Raw genomic sequence first — 17,694 nt, forward strand, 5'->3', positions numbered from 1 at the left:
ATCATCAATGGGGTCATATGGTGTCCCAGGCTGTGTCTTGTATGAACTACAGAATTAACTAACCCCCCACCTAAACACACTGTTCAACCTCAGCCTCTCCAGTGGCTATGTGCCCATAGAATGGCACACAGCAACGGTTATTCTGCTCCACAAAGGAGGGGCTACAACTGACCTTGGTAACTATCGCCCATAAGTCTAACTAGCCTAGTCTGCAGGGCTATGGAGCACATCATCATAGAACTCATTAACAAAGACATTGGAAACCTCTAAACACTTGACCTGATCCAGTTTGGCTTTGCTAAGGGCAGATCATGTTTACCAAACCTGGTTGACTTTTTTGAGACAGTCACCAAGGCCATACATGAGGGGAATGTAGTTCACACAGCCTACCTTGACCTTGCCAAGGCTTTTGACACCATTCCTCACTTGGTAATTATAGGAAAACTCACCATCCTGAACATAAACCCCTATGTCACGAGATGGATTGCCAACTGGCTTACAGACAGAACTCACATGGTAAGAATAGCGGGCTCTAGGTCCGACTCTAAACCAGTCACAGGTGGTGTCCCACAAGGCTCGGTCCTGGGACCCCTACTGTTCAGCATATACATCTCAGAAGTACAGGCAAACACAGGAGGACTAAGGCTAACAACGTTCACCGAAGACTGCAAAATGGGAGCCATAATTGACCCTCCGGCTGACACAGACATTCTCCAAAAGGGCCTTACTGAGATGGACACCTGGTGTCAAAGTCATGGTCTCAAGCTAAATGCCAAAAAATGCATAGTCATCCCATTTGGGAAAAACAAAACACCCATGAATTACCACATAGGTGGCAGCCCCCTTAATACAGAAGAGGTAATAAAAGATCTGGGGACCCAGGTAGACAGTAACCTTTCCTTTGACAATCATATTTCCAAATTAGTTAGGAAATCCTTCTATGTAGCCCATCTAATTAATAAAGGGTTCGCATCTAGAAATAAAGAGGTTATAGTTCCCCTCTACTCGTCACTAATCAGACCCATCATAGAGTACAATGCCCCATTTGGGATGTACCTCACAAGACATTTCCAACAGCTGGAAATACCACAAAAGTATCTCACCAAGAGGATTACTGGCCTCAAACATATGTCCTATGCAGCCCGACTGGAAAAATTCCAGCTGTACTCAGTCGCATATCGCTTACTCAGAGGTGATCTCTGCCTGACTTAAAAAGCCATGTCCAACTCAGAATTGATCGACATGCTCTACCTAAATAAATCCAAGTCACTGCGAGCCACTTGCTCTAGTGAGCTAAACCTTACCACAATAATAAATAGAACATGCTGGAGGGATAGATTGCTGTCACAGAGACTCCCCATGCTTTGGGACAAAATTTCTAATTGCATTAGGCAGAGCCCATCACTAACACTCTTCAAAAGAAAACTTGGCGAGTGGATGGGTAACAGAAAATACACCCCTGGGATCGCTTCATTGGCTCTTCTTGACAGAGGCTCAATTAATTAATCAATGGGGCAGTGAAAGCTGACACACTCTGGCTAGGATTATAAATGCCCTTGGGCAGATAGCCTAGTACCTACCTATGAACCTATTAAAATACCTTAATCACTCTGTATTCAGCAGCACTCCTTCTGGCCAGCAATAAAATAATCATCCATCCCCAGTTTTGTACCCAGGATGCTATACACCATACTCACAGCAATTCACCACTAAGCCATCTTAGCTGTGCAATGTTAGGATGATTTTCACAACATATCATGCAGTACAGTCAGTTTACAATAGGAAAGACACACTGTGCAATTAGGAATGGCTATTATCTTTAAATATATACATGACAGAATAAATATTAACACATATAGAGAGATAGATATGTCTGCTGATACATATATATGTATGACAATATATAGATATATTACCAAGAAATACTGACGTGCACATATGTATATATATATCTATATATATATATATATATATATATATATATATATATATATATATATATATATATATCTGTATGTATAAAGATATATGTATATATATATATATATATATATATATATATATATATATATATATATATATATGTATGTATAAAGATAAGAAACTAAGTGTAATGCTACTCAACGCCAGAAGTCTAAACCTCAAGATGCACGCACTCAAAACTCTCCTTAGCATGGAGAACATCGATATCTGTGCAGTAACAGAAACCTGGTTCAAGGCTCCCGAGAGCACCCCAGCACTACCAGGTTATACCTCATACCATGCTTTTCAGCCCCAAAACTTGGACGAACCACAAAGGAGGGGAGTATCAATATTCATCAAAGATACCCACACCTCCAGGTTGGTGGCACAGCATGAAGCATCAGAGACTATCCATGTGCAACTAACAGTGGGTAAAACTGCCTTCCAGTTTATAGCCTGCTACAGACCACCCTCCCAAACCCAGGAACCCCACTCGGCCTTCCTGAGAACACTGGAAAATATGAAGGTCTCTCCAAACACCATTATATCGGGTGACTTCAACTACCCAAACATAGACTGGGAGAATTACTCTAGCTCCAACACCCTAGCCCAAAGGTTCCTAGAATTTATAAACTCAAATGCTATGGAACAATTTGTTACCACTCCCACAAGAGGGGAAAACATACAGGACCTGATCATCACCAGCATAGGGGATCTATGCTCCAGACCAGAAGTGTATCCCTCACTGGTAAGATCAGACCATAAACTAATCTCACTTGATACTCACATCCCAACCCCACTCACTGCCCAGAAACCCACAGTGAAAAACTTCTCTAAAGCAAATTTCACACTCCTCAAAACCGAGGTGGAATTCTTCAAAGAATGGTGGAAAATAAGGCCCAGACCACAGAATCCTTTATAAACGCATTCTATGAACACCTTCAGGAATGCATGGATCATGCAATCCCAAATAAAACCAAGACCCAATCCTCCAAAGGCAGGCGTTCTGTCTGGTGGACCCCAGCCATAAACAAACTATAAAATAGAAGGAGGAAGCTACTACATGATGGAGCAAAATCCTAAAAAGGGAAGGCATCTCTGATCAGTATTAGCAAAAAACTATGGGCACTCATAAAATCATCTAAGGCCAGCTTCGAGAGAAAAATTGCACAGGACACTAAGGATAATCACAAGGCTTTCTTTAGTTATGTTAGGAACCTGGGTGGGAATTCCCAGATATGCTCAGAATTAGTCCAAAATGACAAAAAATACACCGAACCCACAGACATTGCTTACATCCTAGCTGACAGGTTCAGTGCAAACTTCTCCCCCCCTCCCCACCAAAAGGGCAAATATCTATCCCAGCAGAGTGCTGCCCCCCTGACATCTCAGATGCTCAAGTAAGAGCTGCCCTCTCCAAAGCAAAAAACACAGCATCAATGGGACCAGACGGTGTCCCGGGCTGCATCCTACATGAACTCCAAGAAGAGCTAAACCCAAACGTAAAACTACTGTTCAATCTCAGCCTTACTACATGATATGTACCCAAAGAGTGGCGTACAGCAACAGTGGTCCCTCTCCACAAAGGTGGTGCCTCAATGGATCCTGGAAACTATCGCCCCATAAGCCTGACTAGCTTGGTCTGCAAAGCTATGGAAAGGATCATCATGGACCTCATAAATAAAGTATTGGGGACCTACAGACACTGGATCCTACCCAGTTCGGCTTTGTTAAGGGCAGATCTTGCCACTTAAACCTGGTTGATTTCTTTGAAACAGTCACCAAGACCATTGATGAGGGGAAGGTGGTCCACACAGCCTACCTGGACCTCACAAAAGCCTTCGATACAATACCCCACTCGGGCATTATAGATAGGCTCACCAGCTTAAATATAAACTCCTATGTCACTAGATGGGTTACAAACTGGCTCAAGGACAGAACCCACATAGTTAGAATTGCTGGAGCCATGTCAGACTCCAAACCAGTTACAAGTGGTGTCCCACATGGCTCAGTCCTGGGACCTCTCTTGTTCAGTATATATTTCTCGGAGGTCTGGGGAACAGACCAAACATAACAGGCTAACCTCTGGCCATTATGTGAATAGCCCTACAGTTGAGAGCTATGCAGAGACAGAACTTTGTCAGACTGAAAGCCATGCAGAAGTAGCATGTTCAGACAAACCCTGTTAAACTGCCAGTATTCCAAACATACAATAGCAATACTCACAGTCTGCCCCTATGTTTTGATCCTTCTCCACCATTCATTTGGCTTGTCTCCACAAGTCTTGTTGTGAGAGGTATCAGCTCAGACACCAACAGGATGTCTTCCTCAGATGTATGGGAAAGTGCCAATGCCCACATGGGGTACTCAATTATAGCAGTGTGTTGCCTTGACATTGGCTATTGAAAGAACTACACAGCTGTTCTGCATGCAATTAGCAATGGGGGAACACCAATTGGTGCACAAGCCATCACATGGTCATGAGCATCACCTACAAAAGACAAACTGCTGTCTATGCAACACAGATGTACACACTACATGTGTGTGGAGAGGGAGAGGGAGAAACTGGCAAAAAGGCAACAAACAACAGCATATAACCTACTATAGTTTGAAAAATACAAAGACAGGTTTGTTGAACAAGTAAGCATCTCATGGACTGCAGGTAAGGGTATGCAAGAATGTGAAAGAGGAGGGTTAACATATATGTCTCAACAAAGCTTTTTGTACTAATTTATTGCTGATCAGAAACTATGGCCATAGCATCTGGGTCTGTCTGCAGTGACATAGATCATCGGCAGGGCCCCAGGAAAGGATGGCTTACATATAACTACTACTGGGGTGTGTTGAACAAAACTGACTTTGACAATGCTAGGCCAGCTACTGGGATGTTGTACATATAAATATCTTACTTGTGAATTCAACTAGTATATACTTGTTTGTCTCAGATATGTGAGACACCGATACATTGTATTTGCATAGTAAAGTACTGCTGCAGTTGTGTGATGAACTGCATATTATATCCTGAGCTCATAACATTTAACTGCCCAGTGCTATTCACAATGATCATATGTGTGACTCATATTTTTAGTCATTTACCCATAGAGTTGTGTTATGTCAGTCAAATCCTTGCCAAATCTGTGAAGACTGGCATTACAACATCCCACTTCATTGTCCTCTGTCTTTTTCCATATGGGATTGCCACAGTGGATCATCTGTTGCCATTTCTACCTGTTCCCTGAACCTTGCTGTCTCACACCAGCCACCTGCATGTCCTATATCACCACATACATAAACCTTGCCTGAGGCCTTCCTCTTTTTTTCTTACCTGGCAGCTACATCCTTAACCACCCTTTTCCCAATATAGTCGGCAGCCTCCTCAGCACATGTCCAAACTGATGTAGTATTGGCTCTCCAACTTTGTGTTTTATCTGTCCAACATGGCCTGTCTCTCTCATATACACATTGCTAAACCTGTGCACCCATGTCACACCCAGTGCAAATCATAACATCTGTACCTCTGACATGTGCAGCTCTGTCTCCTGCATGTTTTCTCACTGCCACTGTCTCCAACCCATACAACATAGGTGGTCTCACTACCTTCTTGTAGACCTTACATATCACATTTACCGGTACTCGTCTGTCACAACTCAATCCTGACACTCTTCTCCAACCTCTCCATCCTGCCTGTACTCTCTTCTTCACCTGTCTGCCACAGTCATCATTACTCTGAAATGTTGATCCCAATCATTTAAGCACATCCACCTTTGCCAAATCTGCCCCATGCATCCTCAATATTCCGCTATCCTCCCTCTCATTCACACACAGATATTCAGTTGTAGTCCTGCTGACCTTCATTACTCCCCTCTCTACAGCATATTTCCACCTCTGTAGGGTCTACTAAATCAGTGCCCTACTCTCAATACAGATCAAACTCAATGCTATCCCTCTGCAGTTACCACAGCTCTGCACTTCAACCTTATACTTTATACCATATCCAAACACTTTCTCTCCACTCTTCATGCAACCTCACACCACCCAAGATATCAGTAAATAGTGTGGCTAAACACACCAGTCCCATTTCCCCTAAACATGTCCATACTTTCACAGGTATGTAATGTGAGCCAACAGCCTTGCCAGTATTCATCCCATTCATAGCTATCCTTGCATCTTCCTTGTTATGCTGTTGCAATTCCTGATTCACCATACCCACATCATCCAGTCTTCTCTGCCTCATTCTCTGCAGTCATCAGCCTCTCAAAGTACTCTGTCCATGTGACCAACACACTCTCCTCACTTGTGAGTACATTTACCTCATTATCCTTTATCACCCTTATCTGCTGCACATCTTTCCTAGCTCAGTACATCTGTCTAGCAAATTGGTACAACTCCTGTCATCCCTTCTTAGCGTCCAAACTGTCATACAACTCTTCATATGTCTCATCCTTAGCTTTTGCCGCATCTATTTTTGCCATGCACCTCATCTCCTCACATTCCTGTCTATTTTCCTCATATTTCTGACAGTCTCACTCATTCTTCCCCATGCTCTTTCTCTTTATACTGTCTTGTACTTCCTCAGTCCACCACCTGGTCCCCTTGTACTACTTCCTCCATCCACATGTCACACTAAGCACCTTTCTAGCCATCTCCCTTAGTAGCTCTGCTGTACTTAACCTGATATGTGGTAAATTGACAGTGCCACCCAATGTATGTATTAACTCTTCCTTGAACTCCACGTCATGATCACCCTTTTTCAATTCACACAATGTGATCCTTGCTGCTGAACTCACACTCCCCCTCTTCTTGATCACCAACATCATCCTGCAGACCAACATTCTATGCTGCCTGGATACACTTTCCGCTTCACCACTTTACAGTCTCCAATTTCCCTCAAAATGGCCCTCCTATATCTGTTATATTTCACCTGTGTGCATCTTACTACAGTCTTGTAACTCACCCTGTGCTCCTCCCTCGTGTTATAGTACATATTCACCATAGCCATGTCCATATGTTTTGTAAAATCCACTACCATCTCACCATCTTCATTCCTTTTAACACCATGCATACCCATCACTCCCACAGACCCTCCGTTCCCTTCAACAACATGACCATTGCCATCTGCTGCAATGACCACTCTATCCCCCTTGGGTACAGTCATCAGCACATCATACAAATGTCTTCACATTTCTCTATGTCATCCATTACACAACCAAGTTGTGCAGCATATGAGCCCCCACCAGCCTTGGGACACACACCCAGTTCAACACCAGGGTACAGAGGCCAACATGCTGAAGGTGGATGGCACCGACACAATGGACAGGGAGCATGCAGGTTAGGGCCCAGTGGGGATGTTTTTTAATGCACATAGGTGCACATCTATGGTGAGGACAGAATATTGTGTATTATTGTGTTTTTTACTGTAAATGTGCAGACATGCTGCATCCATCCTTTACCAAGACCACATGTGAATCTGCTGACAATACCTCTCACTCACAACTGCCTAGGACCCTCTAGTCTGCATATGGGACAGGAGCCTGAAGCTGGTGAGCATGACATTGCTCTGTTGTGGCCTGGCAATACCCCAGGCAATGGAAGGGCATGCAATTTTCCATGCACACAACTATCAGTAATAACTATATTGCTTTATGTGCATGTTCACTTGTGGTGGGGTTAACTGCATTGCATCACAGTGGTAACCACTGGAGCCTATCGGAGGTGAATTCAACATTCCTGTAGCATACTTCACAACTTGTCAGTGCAAGATGTCTGGATAGAGTCCAGCAAAATGGGCTGGACAAACAGGCTAAGGTAGGGACATGTGTGACACATTACTGGTATACAGTGTATATAAATTGTGTACACACCCCCATGAAGATGCAAGGTGTTTCTGATACATACAAACTGGGATCACAATATGTCAGTCCACACCTCTTCCAACATATATTGTGATTCATAACATGAACAGTTCACTTGTAAAACCAAGCATCTGGACTCATGTATTGCACCTACAAAGCTGTCCACCTGAGGGGGTGGCAGACATTGTGTCAGCATTATGTTTCAGTCAGATTATGATACCTGATGCTGCCACATGTGTCAGTAGACTCACTGTAGCCTATTTGGCTGCAATATCACATACATAGGCATTGTTAAGGCACACAGACCACTTCCAAACATGTATAAGTTGCAAACATCAGAATATTCCAGACACATCTGTACAGAGGACTGTATAATGGTTTAACTTGTTGCTTATGAGGCAGATGCTGTTACCACACTATATAAAGCAATGGCATTGGGAGGTGGTCACCAGCCGTGTATGGTACACACATCAAACTTTTATAAGCCACACAAGATATGATCCCCACACACACACAAAAACAGTTGCCAGTACTGGGATCAGAACTCCTGCCTATCCAGTTATTTCTACTATAGTGCTATACAGTTATCAGAAGCACACCAGACCTTATACATTTTCACCTACTCCAAAGGTACTTCTAAGGTGGATCACATCAACAGGACTACTAAATTGGAGTGAGGAGAAGTGCAAAGGGTGATACAGAAGTCTAAAATGGTATAGTCCACACACTATATGATTCTCACAAACACACAGACACATCCAGCTAGTTGCCAGTATTGAGATTAAAACTTCTGCCTATCTAGTTACTTCTACTATAGTGCTACACAGTTATCATACATGCCACAGTGCTTATACAGCTTCACCTAGTCCAAACCTACTTGTAAGGTGGATGACATCAACAAGACTACTAAGTTGGGGTGAGAGGAAGTGTGAAGGGTAGTACACAAGTCAAAAATGATATAAGCCAGACAGTATACACACACACACACACACACACACACACACACACACACACACACACACACACACACACACACACACACACACACACACACACACACACTTGCTAGTATTGGGATTAGAACTCCTGCCTATCTAGTTATGTTTACTATAGTGTTATGCAATTACCAAACACGCTACAGAGCTTACTGAACTTTCAAATGGCCAAAGCTGCTGATAACTGCACAGCTGAGGTAAAGTATTACAGGTGGCAGAAAATTTGCCTTTCGTTTCACCCTTACATCATGCTAGTTATTTCTGTCTTGCACTTCAAATAACATTATAGCTTGGCACTTCACCGGGTTATTGTATCAATAAGTGTGGCACACCTGGGAGCCATCAGCAGTACTCATTCCTCACAGAAGTAGCTCAAGTACTTACTAGCTATGCCAAACCCTCCTGGCATGATTGAAGTACAGTTTTCTGTGCTTTCACCCATTAACCTGGTGCACTTGTCCTTTCTGAGGCACTGTTGCAATTGACTCAACTACATAGACAATCCTCTCCTCTAAACTCCAAACACTCAGACCTGAGAGAGTTACCTTATATCACCCAATGGAGCCATATGCACTCTCTAGCAAAGACTGGACTAGCAGGTCAAGAGGATAAGATCAACACCTGAACCACAACATGTGGAACACATAGCTCATCACTACATCCATTTTGACAGCCATGACATACAGTGAAAAGCCACACACACAATTACACAGAGGTACTCAATGGACATTTACCCAAACAGTATAGACCTGCAAGACAGACACCCACTCAGACACCACAACATGGCACATGCCAAGGGACACATATTTTACCTACAAAATGTGCCCCTCAACCTAAACTACTAAGGCTAACCACCTTGCACAATACAGTGATCATGGGTTACTCAATATTGAGGCACACACATATCCCACTCACTAACTTGAATATGGAGCAGGTAGCCAAATACCTATCACATGCCAGCATCCAACACATGACACAGCCAGTCATGGCACTCTATAACAACTACAAGTATCACTCTGTATCCATGTGGGTGTGACTGACCTGGGACACACCTACCTGCCAGCATCCAACACATGACACAGCCAGTCATGGCACTCCACAACAACTATGAGTATCACTCTGTATCCATGTGGGTGTGACTGACCTGGGACACACCACCCTGCCAGCATCCAACACATGACAAAGCCAGTCATGTCACTCCACAACAACTATGAGTATCACTCTGTATCCATGTGGGTGTGACTGACCTGGGAAACACCTCCCTGTATCACTCTGTATCCATGTGAGTGTGACTGACCTGGGACACACCTCCCTGCCAGCAACCCACACATGACACAGCCAGTCATGTTACTCCACAACAACTATGAGTATCACTCTGTATCCACGTGGGTGTGACTGACCTGGGACACACCTCCCTGCCAGCATCCAACACATGACACAGCCAGTCATGGCACTCCACAACAACTACAAGTATCACTCTGTATCCATGTGAGTGTAAAAAACCTGGGACACACCTCTGTGGACTACATCACGAGACATGGTTGAACTCTCTGATTATGTGGTCCAGGTAGGTGTGACAGTAGTCCTGAGCAGTATACTGCCATCACCCAGAATGATGCTGCAGTACTATCAACAGATGACTGATTGCAACATTAGCCTACATGTTTTGTGTCATTCTCAGGGGATCCAGTATCTCTCTGTTTGGGATAACATCACTGACAGAACTCAGTGACTTGCCACATATGTCCTACATCTGTCAGCCCTGTGTTTCAAGGTACTAGCTAAGTGTCTTGCCATACCTATAATACCTTATTAGGCAGTGTTCCAAATGTAATTACCACAATAGCAGCTAGACATGCATGCAATCTGAAGGTCATGCTGCTCAACAGTAGACATCTAACTGTCAGGATGCAGTCACTTAAAGCACTCTTTGGAGTGGAGGACATTAACATTTCTGCTGTAATGGAAAGGTGGTTCACAGCAGCAGACAGCAGCCTTGCAGTAACAGGCTATAATACATTCCACAGCTGTCAGCCCCCAAACATGGACCACACCACACCTCCACAGGTGGTGTTGTCTCCATATTCGTTATGGACAGGAACACCTCCAGACTAGTATCCCAGCATAATGCATCGGCGATACTTCCTGTACAACTGCCTTGGGGTAATAGTGCAATCCAGACCACAGCCTGCTATGGGTCCACATCTATGTCCCTAGACTGTCAATGCACATTCCTCAACACCCTGCCATCTATGAAGGTCCAATGCAACACTGACATAGTAGGAGACTTCAAATACCCCTCCATCACCTAGGGAAAGTAGCCAAGCACCAGTGCAGTGGCCCAACACTTCCTGGAATTCATAATTTTCAATGCCCTGGACTGGCTCATACTGACCCCCAGTAGAGGATGCAACAACCTTGACCTGTGTTGACTACTTAAATATGGGACTGTTGCTCATCCACAGTTGTCAATCCCTACCTGGTGAGATTCACACAGGCTGTAATCAACAGGGAACTCAACATGTCAGCCACACCCCCATAAAGGTAACCACCTTGCAAAACTTCTCCAAAGCTGACTTTGCAGCCATAAAAAAAACAGGGGTTGATGATTTCACTGCACCCATGGCAAGGGAAAATAGCTACATGACTGTCAAAACATACACATATACACTGTACAAACAGGTACATGAATGCATGGTACTAGCCATAGCCAAGAGAACCCAGACACTGTACTCCAAACACTGGGAGACAATGTGATGATTCCCTGCCATTACTAAAGGGTACAACAGAAGGAGGGCACTGTTGCAGAAAACGGTGGTATCCTATGACTGTTGAACCCCCTTATTAGTCTAAAACACAACTTGTGATCCCTCATGGTATCCCCTACATGCATCTATGAAGGCAGAAATGCAGCAGACACTGAGGACAATCAAAAAAGCCTTTGGTAGTTACATCAACGATCTCCACAGCATTAAACACAAGTGCTGTGAGTTACTCCAGAATGCTAATTCCTATCCTGAGACAACAGATATTAGCCACAGTCTTGGCAAGACATTCAGTGCCAGCTTTACCCCTCTCTCCCCACACAAGTGTGCAATCACAATGGCAGATAAATGGCAGTCACCCAGCAGTACTGCGGGTCAGGTTAGTACTGCACTGTCCACAGGCAAGAATACAGCTAGCATTGGACACCAACATATCCATGTCTGTGTTCTACATGACATACAAAGTGACCTTGGACCAAATCTATGGGCAGGGATGCTTAGAGGAGAATGGTTGCCCATCCAGCCCATGTTGAGATTGTCACTGCTACAGTGACCAAGTGCATGTTTCGGTCTGTAATGGATGCACAGGCACGTAACGAATGTAACATCAGACAAATGCACAGGCTGGTTGAAGAACATCTCCTTGGTGCAGGTGACAATTTTTGTGAACTCATTGGGGTCCTGCATGAGGGCAATGAGATTGCTGATAGATGGTGGGGTCAGGTTGTAGCACTCCTCCACCGTGGAGTATCTGTGCTTGAATGTTTGGTGGACGGGAGGCAACAGCCATGTGGATGTAGCTCAGCACCACAATCAGCTGGCATGCATATATGGGTCTGATGCACAGGGAGGGTGAACTTACTAAATTGAGGATATGTAATGCTGTGTAAGTTGCTGTCATCTGGCATTTGTAAGTGGTACACATTATAGTGTGTGTACGGTTTTAGCCATGATGCATTATTGCTATTATTAATGCTGAGTGAAGGTGTTTTCCTGTTTCTGTTCTAGGCATCTGTGTACCACCAGCATGTGGCCCTGCAGCAAAACCAAGGGGCATGGCAGTGTGGTAACACATTAACCATGTCTTAGGCAGGGTAAAGCTGTATCTGCATGGATTTCTCAGGTCTGTAACACAGTGATTGCATATGCCTCACAGATTATAGGGCTGAGGGTTGTACATAGGTATATGCTGATTTACAACATCTGTTGTAGAGTGGAGAATAGTACGTGTTGTGGTTTGGACACATCTCTGATTGCTAACAACCACAGCCACAGGGGATATTCATCAACCAAACACACTGAGATTACTATTCACACATAAAAACACACACACACACACACACACACACACACACACACACACACACACACACACACACACACACACACACACACACACACACACACACACACACACACACATACACACACACACACACACATTTGCCATGCTTCATAGGTGTGTAGTAGTTGAATGGGCCTGAAGGCTCTACAAGGCTAGAACAAGGGAATACGCTGGCATCAGGCCACATGACAATAGTCTACAGTGTGGCTTTATGAGTATAGTCACTGGAGTGGTCCCCAGGGGTAGGTATTGTATTCCCCATCCACTTATCTAGATTTCTATTGTAGGTGACCAGTGATGTGCACAGCTTCATGTGTATGTGATTTATATTCCATAACATGGACAGTGTCTGGGTTGTGAACCTGTCCCACAAGCATGTCCTTTGAACTGTGGAGGTGTGCTTGAGGTCTCTGGACCAGGTTGTGTGGACAGATTGGTATCTTCAGATGTAGCATTCCTGACCTAGTTTGGTGAGACATGGCTGTGTAACTGAGGTAGTGATTGCACCTACATAGACAGTATGATACAGGGATTCATTGGAGTTATTGGAGTCTGCCCATACAGGACATGTATATGAGACATGGTATTCTCTTTGTCAGGTACATTTGCAGACTCTATAGTTGTTGCAGGTGTCCAGTAGGGTACATGGCAAAAGGGGCACTCTTCACATTGGGCTACTGAAGGGAGGGTACACAGTGACCATGTCTTTTTACTTGCTGGATAACACACACTGAGTCAAGAGATGTAACACATCAAAGTACTTTCTGATGTCAGTGGCACTGTTGTGGTCAACAGATAGCTGACTGTCAACCTGTGTTCCCCATTCTGTTATAACAATGTCACTGTTCAGTGGACTACCACCAATGTATTACTTCATGTGAGCCATGGTGTTCCCAAAGGTAATGGCAGCACAACTTTTGGCATTGAGGTAATGTCCAGAGTTCTGACAACAGTCATAGGTGTCAGAGTGTCCTTTGTGCATGATGTCAACATCACATGGATTGGGAATGCTACCACCAATCTTACTGTTGTATGCAAACATTTTCAGCTTGCGTGCCTTTATGTTCTCCTGCACCGCAGAATGGTAGATCCCAAACATGAGAGGACATTGGTCCATACCCTGTGTGACACCAGTCATGTCTGGTCACTGGTTTGGCATAGACTACACTGCAATCACACCTAGGGTACTATCTGTGAGGCAGTTTGCAAGAGAACTACTGATATAGTAGTTGATGCCTAGCCAAGTGTGTTTGTGTAGGATTCCCTTGTGGAGAGTGGTCTCTGAGTATTAGAAGGGTTGCCTATATTGTTAACTATTCCATACTGTCACACAGTCATTGCACATGGCACTACACATTCAGGGCTGTATATTGTCTACACTGACCTCTACTGTGTTGCGTAGGATTCCTGGGTGGAAAGTGATCTCTAAGTATTAGAAGGGTTGCCTATATTGTTAACTATTCCATACTGTCACATAGTCATTGCACATGGCACTACACATTTAGGGCTGTATATTGTCTACACTGACCTCTATGGTGTTTGACAACTGTTAGCCTTGTAATGTGGACATTGGGACATATATTAGGTCATCAATATAATAATTTAGCAAAACCTGACCTCCACTGGATTCTGTTACTACACAATCACACCAACACCCACACAGGATACTGATGAAAGACAGATACAACCACTTGCCAGCACTGAGTTTCAACCCCCTACCTATCTATGCATAGTTATTACAGTGTTACACATTTATCACATGTGCTATGGAGCTTATAAGAGGGATGCTGTCCCAAGGCACCTCTAAGGTGAAGGACATCAGCAGCTCTTGTAAATAATGGCATTGGGTGATGTAGTGGGTGAGAGATTTCATAAAATACTTTACCTACACACACATTTACATTTGCCAGGAGTGAGCTTTGAACCTTTGTTTAACTATGGTCTCAGACCTTTACGTTAAGCATTTTCCACATGCACAACTGTCCTTACATGATTTAGAGTTGACAACAGGTACTTCTAAGGTGAATGATATCTGCAGCACTGCTAAAGTATGGCACTGAGAAGTGTACTGGGTGTAAAAGGGGCCAAAATCTTTAAGGTACAAAGGTACAAATATATATATATATAATATATATATATATATATATATATATATATATATATATGTATATATATATATATATATATATATATATACACACACACACACACACACACACACACACACACACACACACACACACACACACACACACACACACACACAGACACAAACACTAGCCAGGAATGGGATTCAAACCCCTACCTATGTAGTTATTGCTACTACATGAGAAGTGTACTGGGTGTAAATGGGGCCAAAATCTTTAAGCTACAAAGACACACACACACACACACACACACACACATATATATGTATATATATATATATATATATATATATATATATATATATATATATATATATATATATATATATATATATATATATATATATATATATATATATATATATATATATACACACACTTGCAAGGAATGGGATTCAAACCTCTAACTATGCAGTTATCACTGCTACATTGTTATACAGTTATTACACACACCACAGAACATATAACTAGAGGAGCATCCAAACATACCTATAAAGTGAGTAACATCAGCAGCCATTGTAAAGTTTTACACTATGAAATGCACTGGCTGTGTATGGACATAAAATACTTCAACCTACAGATACACACACACTCATACAAACAGACACACTTTTACAATTGCCAGATCTAAGATTAGAACTCCTACTTGTAGTGTTTTGTACTACAGTATCACACAGTCATCACGAGTGCCACAGAGCTTATCTGGTGGAGAGCTGTCCAAAGGTATCTTTGAAGGTGAGTGACATCAGCAGCATAGTAAGTATGAATGACCACAAAAGCACATGTCAACAAAGACGCACACACTCTCTTACACATTTTCACATTTGCCAGGACCAGAATTAGTATTCTTACCTAACTAGTTTACTACACTATAACATCATGCAGTTATTGCGAGTGCTATAGAGATTATAATTTAGAAAACCATCCAAAGGTATCTTTGAAGGTGAGTGACATCAGCAGCAGTGCTAAAGGATGGGTAAGAGAAGTGTAGTGAGTGTGAATGCCCTCAAAATCACATCTCTATAAAGACACACCCACTCTCACTCACACAAACCCACCCATTGTCACAGTTTTGCGGACCAGGATTAGAACTCCTACCTTACTAGTTTGCTGCACTACAGTATTACGCAGTTATCATGAGTGCCATGGAACTTACAGAGATAAAAGCTGCCCAAAGAGTTATTTCAAGGTGACTGACATCAGCAGGGGTGCTAAAGTAGGGCAATGGGAAGTGTAATGGGTGTGAAGGGCCTCAGAATCATTCATCTGGAAACACACATACACATTTTCACAATTGCCAGGACCAGGATTAAAACTCCTACTTAACTAGCTTGCTACACTATAATACTATGGAGTTATCACAAGCACCATGGAGATTACAGGGCTGTAAGCTGCCCAAAATATTATTTCAAGGTGGCTGACATCAGCAGGGGTGCTAAATTAGGGCAATGCAAAGTGTAATGAGTGTGAATGGCCTCAAACTCATTCATCTAGAGACACACACACACACACACACACACACACACACACACACACACACACACACACACACACACACACACACACACACACACACAACTTTACATTTAACAGGACTGAGATGACAAATGGTACATGAATACTTATTTGTACTATAGTGTTACAAAGTTAGCACAAGCACCACTGAGATTATATGGATGAGGGCTAACCCAAGGAATTCTACAGTGAATGACACCAGCACATAATGTGATATAGGCCAATGGGATGTGTACTGGGTGGGAAAGACCTCATAATGGGATTCTCTGTCACTGTCTGTCTCTGTCCTTCCAACGTGTCTGTGTGTATGTTTGACATATTATATTATGCTGGCCTTAGATATGTGTGAGTATTCCTATCCAGTGTGTGTGTGTGTGTGTGTGTGTGTGTGTGTGTGTGTGTGTGTGTAGTGGAAATGGTGTACACATAAGCAACACTTTGAAAAATATTAATAAAAAATAGGCTCTCTTTACAAAATCAAACCTTTCCTCACTCCAGATTCTAGAATAACTATTGCCCACTCACATCTTATCTCACCCCTTCTCTATGCCTCACCCACTTATACTAACTTATCAAAAAATAATCTGTTTAAGCTAGAAAACTCCTACCACAGCATAGCCAGATTTGCCGCAGGCAACCCTTTTAGAACCCACCACTGTACTAATCTAAAACAACTAGGTTGGCTAGAATTTCAGCAACAACTAAAAATTAATCAACTAAGCATAACCCATCAACTTCTATATCAACCTAACAAAACACCTATACTATCTACTCTTATTCACCCCTACCACAACCTAAACTCCCTAAGATCAGCACACAAACTTCTTGTAAATATTGACAAAGCAAACAACAAAGCTGGAGACTCCCTCTTTTCTAACACTGTTGGAAAACACTGGAACCTCCTCCCCTATGAACTTTCTTCTATTCCCTCAAAATCTCTCTTTAAAAAGAAACTTAAACTCTACCTTAAATCACAATGGCTGTGCCCCTGTATTAATCCTGACTAACTTTAGCCCCCGATACCTGACTACATTCTACATCTTTTAGACCACTGTATCTACCTCATATTTACATCCACTGATTCTATATCTCCTTCTCACTATCTACATATGG

The sequence above is a fragment of the Protopterus annectens genome, chromosome 15.part0 (genome assembly GCF_019279795.1).
Source record: "Protopterus annectens isolate FY-2018-M chromosome 15.part0, PAN1.0, whole genome shotgun sequence".
Lineage (NCBI taxonomy): Eukaryota > Metazoa > Chordata > Ceratodontiformes > Protopteridae > Protopterus > Protopterus annectens.